Consider the following 7,258-nt stretch of genomic DNA (forward strand, 5'->3'; position numbering starts at 1 on the left):
ACTGGGTTATGAGATTGCAGCCATGGCAATCCAAGCACCAACACATCATGTAGGTTATACAGCACAAGAAAGCGAATAATCTCCTGATGATCCGGATTAATCCGCATAGTTACTTGTGTCCAGTATTGTGGTTTATTACTAGCCAATGGGGTGGAGTCAATCCCCTTCAGGGGTATAGGAGTTTCAAGAGGCTCCAAATCATACCCACAGCGTTTGGCAAAGGACCAATCCATAAGACTCAAAGCGGCGCCAGAGTCGACATAGGCATCCGCGGTAATAGATGATAAAGAACAAATCAGGGTCACAGATAGAATAAACTTAGACTGTAAAGTGCCAATTGAAACAGACTTATCAAGCTTCTTAGTACGCTTAGAGCATGCTGATATAACATGAGTTGAATCACCGCAATAGAAGCACAACCCATTTTTTCGTCTTAAATTCTGCCGTTCACTTCTGGACAGAATTCTATCACATTGCATATTCTCTGGCGTCTTCTCAGTAGACACCGCCAAATGGTGCACAGGTTTGCGCTCCCGCAGACGCCTATCGATCTGGATAGCCATTGTCATGGACTCATTCAGACCCGCAGGCACAGGGAACCCCACCATAACATCCTTAATGGCATCAGAGAGACCCTCTCTGAAATTCGCCGCCAGGGCGCACTCATTCCACTGAGTAAGCACAGCCCATTTACGGAATTTCTGGCATTATATTTCAGCTTCGTCTTGCCCCTGAGATAGGGACATCAAGGCCTTTTCCGCCTGAAGCTCTAACTGAGGTTCCTCATAAAGCAACCCCAAGGCCAGAAAAAACGCATCCACATTGAGCAACGCAGGATCCCCTGGAGCCAATGCAAAAGCCCAATCCTGAGGGTCGCCCCGGAGCAAGGAAATCACAATCCTGACCTGCTGAGCAGGATCTCCAGCAGAGCGAGATTTCAGGGACAAAAACAACTTGCAATTATTTTTGAAATTTTGAAAGCAAGATCTATTCCCCGAGAAAAATTCAGGCAAAGGAATTCTAGGTTCAGATATAGGAACATGAACAACAAAATCTTGTAAATTTTGAACTTTCGTGGTGAGATTATTCAAACCTGCAGCTAAACTCTGAATATCCATTTTAAACAGGTGAACACAGAGCCATTCCAGGATTAGAAGGAGAGAGAGAGAGAGAAAGGCTGCAATATAGGCAGACTTGCAAGAGATTCAATTACAAGCACACTCAGAACTGAAGGGAAGGGGAAAAAAAAAAAAAAAAAATCTTCAGCAGACTTCTCTTTTCTCTCCTTTCTCTGTCAATTAATTTAACCCTTTTTTGGCCGGTCAAACTGTTATGGTTCTCAATGGCAAGAGAACATAGCCCAGCAAACATAAGTACTAGCTCTTGGAAGGATGGAAACTAAACTGACCATGAACTAAACCTGCCGCACAACTAACAGTAGCCGGGTAGCGTTGCCTACGTTTTTTATCCCTAGACGCCCAGCGCCGGCCGGAGGACTAACTAATCCTGGCAGAGGAAAATATAGTCCTGGCTCACCTCTAGAGAAGTTTCCCCGATAGGCAGACAGAGGCCCCCACATATATTGGCGGTGATTTTAGATGAAATGACAAACGTAGTATGAAAATAGGTTTAGCAAAATTGAGGTCCGCTTACTAGATAGCAGGAAGACAGAAAGGGCACTTTCATGGTCAGCTGAAAACCCTATCAAAATACCATCCTGAAATTACTTTAAGACTCTAGTATTAACTCATAACATCAGAGTGGCAATTTCAGATCACAAGAGCTTTCCAGACACAGAAACGAAACTACAGCAGTGAACTGGAACAAAATGCAAAAACAAACGAGGACTAAAGTCCAACTTAGCTGGGAGTTGTCTAGCAGCAGGAACATGCACATAAAGGCTTCTGATTACAATGAAGACCGGCATGGAAGTGACAGAGGAGCAAGGTTAAATAGCGACTCCCACATCCTGATGGAAACAGGTGAACAGAGGGGATGATGCACACCAGTTCAATTCCACCAGTGGCCACCGGGGGAGCCCAAAATCCAATTTCACAACAGATAAACTTTTGATAATAATTTGCGGTCCTTAAGAATGTGTACACTCTGTTTGATGATGGCGGGCCACTGCGTAATGTCTTCTAGTTTCTGCTGGTTCTGGACGAATGCACCAGCTTCCCATCTGATGTCCCAGGTAAAACACCTCAGCCATCTCCATCTGGCAATTGTCAGGTAGGATGGTGAATTTGACTTTGGCTACCCTCTGCAGCACCTGGGATATGTTTTAAATATACTCTATCCAAGTGTCACTGAATATAGTGATGTCATTCAGAAATGCCTGGGAATACCTCTGACATCCCTCTAGTAACTGGTCCACCATCCTTTGGGCAGTAGCCAGGAAGTTCTTCATCCGAAATGGCATGCTGGTGAACTCATACATGCCAAAAGGGTTGATGAACATGGACTTCTCTTGAGCCTCTTTCACAAGTGGGATCTGCCAGCATCCTTTGCTCAGATTGATGGTAGATAATAGTGATGAGCGAGCAATAAAATGCTCGGGTGCTCGTTGCTCGGGTCGAGCAAATTGGAATACTCGGGTACTCGGACAGAACAATGAGCCCAATGTAAGTCTATGGGAGACCCGAGGATTTTTACCGTGATCCCCCGGGGGTGCTTTTAAGATCTATAAACGTCTGAAAATGATGGAAACACTGCTCAAATGACATGGGAACATCATGGGGATCGCCCCTGGAAGCATTTCTGACTCCCAAGTCACAGCTGTAAACAATGTTGTCAGAGTTTCACGCCAAAAAACAGAGTTTCACTGTAAAAAACAGGTGCACCAAAAAACATTCAAACACAAAACCAAAATGGATTTTGCTGGGAAACATGTTAAGGTACATCCTTTCCAGGGTAGTGACTTGTATATAAGACAAAATAATTAACCCCACCACTTGGACTATTTTCATACCCAGCGTTTTTTTATGCATTTTTCAACTTTAACATTGCTTTCAACCAATACAAATGCATTCACTGGGAAATGTGTTGTGAATTCCGTTCTCGGGCTCCCTCCTGTGGTCATGAGTGGTACTGTGTGAGTTTGTTCTTGGGCTCCCTCTGGTGGCCTTTAGCGATATGGCTGGTCTTGGCTGGGCTCAGCTGTTTCATCTCCTGCTAGGCTGGGCCTATTTAATTCACCTGGACCTTTAGATGTCGCCTGCTGTCGGTGTATTCAGTCCTGATCCCGTGCTCTCCTGAATATTCCTTGTGACTAGTGTTGAGCATTCCGATACCGCAAGTATCGGGTATCGGCTGATACTTGCGGGTATCGGAATTCCGATACCGAGATCCGATACTTTTGTGGTATCGGGAATCGGTATCGGGATTAATATCAATGTGTAAAATAAAGAATTAAAATAAAAAATAGGGATATACTCACCTCTTCGGCGGCTCCTGGACTTTACCGCCGTAACCGGGAGCCGTTGTACCTAAGAATGCGCGCTTGAAGGGCCTTAGATGAGGTCACTGCACTCTGATTGGTCCGTAGCGGTCGCGTGACCGCTACGCGACCAATCACAAAGCAGTGACGTCACCTAAGGTATTTCAAGCGCTTGAAATACCTTAGAAGACGTCACTGCTTTGTGATTGGTCGCGTAGCAGTCACGCGACCGCTACGCGACCAATCAGAAGCTGCGGACGTCTTCTAAGGTATTTCAAGCGCTTGAAAGACCTTAGGTGACGTCATTTCTTTGTGATTGGTCGCGTAGCGGTCACGCGACCGCTACGGACCAATCAGAGCGCAGTGACCTCATCTAAGGCCCTTCAAGCGCGCATTCTTAGGTACAACGGCTCCCGGTTACGGCGGTAAAGTCCAAGCTGCATCGGAGGGTGAGTATATCCCTATTTTTTATTTTAATTCTTTCTTTTACACATTGATATGGATCCCAGGGCCTGAAGGAGAGTTTCCTCTCCTTCAGACCCTGGGAACCATCAGGGATACCGTCCGATACTTGGTGTCCCATTGACTTGTATTGGTATCGGGTAACGGTATCGGATTAGATCCGATACTTTGCCGGTATCGGCCGATACTTTCCGATACCGATACTTGCAAGTATCGGACAACACTACTTGTGACCAGTCTCCTGCTATGAGAAGCTAAGTTTGCTTGTTCAGTTTCTCATTATTTCCTTGAAAACGTTTCTCATTATATAATGAGTTCAGCCCAGCTTGCTTTTATGTGATTTTTTGCTTGCTGGTCAGTTCTGGGGTGCAGAGTGCACCCCTCACATCGTGAGTCGGTGTGGGGGTTCTTGTATTCTCTGCGTGGTTTACTTTTGATAGTTTTTGTACTGACCGCACAGACACCTATCTATTTTCTGCCTATCTAGTATTAGCGGGCCTCATTTGCTAAATCTGTTTCATCTCTACGTTTGTGTTTTCCCCTTGACTCACCGTTATTATTTGTGGGGGGCTATCTAAAATTTTGGGGTACATTTCTCTGAGGCAAGTGAGGTCTTTGCTTTCTCTCTAGGGGCAGTCAGTTTCTCAGGCTGTGATGAGACGTCTAGGTTTTCAGGGAACATTCCACAGCTGCCTTTAGTGTGTTTGGATAGGATCAGGATTGCGGTCAGTATAGCTTCCACATCCCCAGAACTTGTCCTATATACTCAGGGTATATTTGTCAGGTCAGTTTGAGATCCTACCACCAGGATCATAACAGTACAGCAGGCCCGAAAGTGTTAATGCAGCTAAAGAGGGAGAAGAGAAATCTTAAGGTCATTTTTTTTTTTTTTCCTCTGCACTGTGTTTTGCCTCTCTCCTCCCCTTAATCTCTGGGTGGTTCTGTATGCAGCTACTAATATGGACATTCAGAGTCTGTCTTCTAGTGTGGATCATCTCACTGCAAGGGTACAGGGCATTCAGGATTATGTAGTCCGCAGTCCTATGTCAGAGCCTAAAATACCTATTCCTGAGCTCTTTTCCGGAGATAGATCTAGGTTTTTGAACTTTAAGAATAATTGTAAGTTATTTCTTTCTCTGAGACCTCGCTCATCTGGCGACTCTGTTCAGCAAGTCAAAATTGTTATTTCTTTGTTGCGGGGTGACCCTCAAGATTGGGCATTCTCTTTGGCGCCAGGAGATCCGGCACTGCTAAATGTTGATGCGTTTTTTCTGGCGCTTGGAGTGCTTTATGAGGAACCAAATCTGGTAGACCAAGCAGAGAAGGTTTTGCTGGCTCTCTCTCAGGGTCGAGATGAAGCAGAGGTTTATTGTCAGAAGTTTAGGAAGTGGTCAGTGCTCACTCAGTGGAATGAGTGCGCCCTGGCGGCGATTTTCAGAAAGGGTCTTTCTGAAGCCCTTAAAGATGTTATGGTGGGGTTCCCCACGCCGGTGGGTCTGAATGAGTCAATGTCTTTGGACATTCAGATTGATCGGCGTTTGCGGGAGCGCAAACCTGTGCACCCTCTGGCGGTATTTTCTGAGCAGAAACCTGAGCCTATGCAATGTGACAGGATTCTGACCAGAGTTGAACGGCAAAACCACAGACGTCAGAATGGGTTGTGCTTTTACTGTGGTGATTCTGCTCATGTTATCTCAGCATGCTCTAAGCGCACAAAAAGGGTTGCCAAGTTTGTCACCATTGGTACTGTACAACCTAAATTCATTTTGTCTGTTACTTTGATTTACTCTCTGTCATCCTACCCAGTTATGGCTTTTGTGGATTCAGGTGCTGCCCTGAATTTGATGGATTTGTCATTTGCCAGGCGCTGTGGTTTTATCTTGGAGCCTTTACAATTCCCTATTCCGCTAAAGGGAATTGATGCTACACCATTGGCCAAGAATAAACCTCAGTACTGGACTCAATTGACCATGTGCATGGCTCCTGTACATCAGGAGGTAATTCGCTTTCTGGTGCTACATAATTTGCATGATGTTGTCCTGTTGGGTCTGCCATGGCTGCAGGCTCATAATCCAGTCCTGGATTGGAAAGCAATGTCTGTGTCAAGTTGGGGGTGCCAGGGGATTCATGGCGATGCTCGTTTGGTGTCAATTGCTTCTTCTACGCCTTCTGAAGTCCCTGAATTTTTGTCGGACTACCAGGATGTATTTGATGAGCCCAAATTCAGTGCCCTACCTCCTCATAGGGATTGTGATTGTGCCATAAATCTGATTCTTGGTAGTAAGTTCCCTAAGGGACGACTTTTTAATTTGTCTGTACCAGAACATACCGCTATGCGGAGTTATATAAAGGAGTCCTTGGAGAAGGGACATATTCGCCCGTCCTCGTCCCCTTTGGGTGCGGGGTTCTTTTTTGTGGCCAAGAAGGATGGTTCTCTGAGACCCTGTATAGATTATCGCCTTATAAATAACATCACGGTCAAATTTCAGTATCCCTTGCCACTGTTGTCCGATCTGTTTGCCCGGATTAGGGGGGCCAGTTGGTTCACCAAGATAGATCTTCGTGGAGCGTATAATCTTGTGCGCATAAAGCAGGGCGATGAATGGAAAACAGCATTTAATATGCCCGAAGGCCATTTTGAGTACTTGGTGATGCCTTTTGGGCTTTCTAATGCCCCCTCTGTGTTTCAGTCCTTCATGCACGATATCTTCCGAGAGTACCTGGATAGATTTATGATTGTGTACCTGGATGATATTTTGGTCTTTTCTGATGATTGGGAGTCTCATGTGAAGCAGGTCAGGATGGTATTTCAGGTCCTGCGTGCCAATGCCTTGTTTGTGAAGGGCTCTAAATGTCTCTTCGGAGTCCAGAAGGTTTCCTTTTTGGGCTTTATTTTTTCTCCTTCTACTATCGAGATGGATCCAGTCAAGGTTCAGGCTATTCATGACTGGACTCAACCTACATCTGTGAAGAGTCTTCAGAAGTTCTTGGGTTTTGCTAATTTTTACCGTCGCTTCATCACTAATTTTTCTAGTGTGGTGAAGCCTTTGACGGATTTGACCAAGAAGGGTTCTGATGTGACGAATTGGTCTCCTGCGGCCGTGGAGGCCTTTCAGGAGTTGAAACGTTGGTTTTCTTCGGCTCCTGTCTTGCGCCAGCCCGATGTCTCTCTTCCCTTTCAGGTCGAGGTTGATGCTTCAGAGATTGGAGCAGGGGCTGTTTTGTCGCAGAGAAGCTCTGATGGCTCTGTGATGAGACCATGTGCTTTCTTTTCAAGAAAGTTTTCGCCTGCCGAGCGAAATTATGATGTTGGTAATCGAGAGTTGTTGGCAATGAAGTGGGCATTTGAGGAGTGGC

This window comes from Ranitomeya variabilis, chromosome 6 (genome assembly GCF_051348905.1).
Source record: "Ranitomeya variabilis isolate aRanVar5 chromosome 6, aRanVar5.hap1, whole genome shotgun sequence".
Classification (NCBI taxonomy): domain Eukaryota; kingdom Metazoa; phylum Chordata; class Amphibia; order Anura; family Dendrobatidae; genus Ranitomeya; species Ranitomeya variabilis.